We start from the raw sequence: 604 nt of genomic DNA, 5'->3' as shown, positions 1-604 counted from the left end.
TATTAAGCTTTAAAATGCTGAGGAAATATTTGGTAAATGATTATGTTTCACTTTTATCATGCCTTTCAGATATTTTATGTAAATGATTTTCTTAATGTTTAAAAATGATGACATTTATTGTAGAAAATTGATTAAAATAATAAGGGTAGAATAAAAAGCAACTATAGCCTTGTCAGCTACAATCACTTTTATATTTAATTTATTCCCTTTGTTTATTTCTAGGGGGTATTTTTATACAGTTGTATGCATATATAATTTTTTCTTTTAACTTTATAAGAATTTTTCCATTAAGATGTTCTTAATCAAAATCATTTTTAATGGTTACCAATAGTATATTGTGTGGTTTGACCATTTAGTATTTCTGTCTTTTATATTTAGAATGTTTTTCTCTAGTTCAAAAAATAGGCAGATAATAGGATACATTTATGCTCTAATGATCACCTATGTGCCTTATCTGTGCTTTTAATTTTAACAATAATTGTTAGGTAGGTATTTTATCTGTTTTTTTTTTTTTTTTTTGCATACAAAAATTGAGTCTTAGGTCCAATAAGTTACTTAAGGAATTTTTCTTCAGATAAGACAGCCTATATCTTAGACATTTATT

At 24.5% G+C, this 604-nt stretch overlaps 1 protein-coding gene across 1 annotated transcript in view; it reads left to right on the top strand.

Moving 5' to 3' along the window:
- LOC105292896 (rab GTPase-activating protein 1-like) overlaps positions 1-604 on the top strand; it is an 88,949-nt gene that overhangs the window by 15,368 nt on the left and 72,977 nt on the right. The window lies entirely within an intron of this gene.

The sequence above is a fragment of the Pteropus vampyrus genome, unplaced genomic scaffold (genome assembly GCF_000151845.1).
Source record: "Pteropus vampyrus isolate Shadow unplaced genomic scaffold, Pvam_2.0 Scaffold65, whole genome shotgun sequence".
In the NCBI taxonomy this organism is placed as follows: domain Eukaryota; kingdom Metazoa; phylum Chordata; class Mammalia; order Chiroptera; family Pteropodidae; genus Pteropus; species Pteropus vampyrus.
This window is presented reverse-complemented; position numbering and strand designations above follow the sequence as displayed.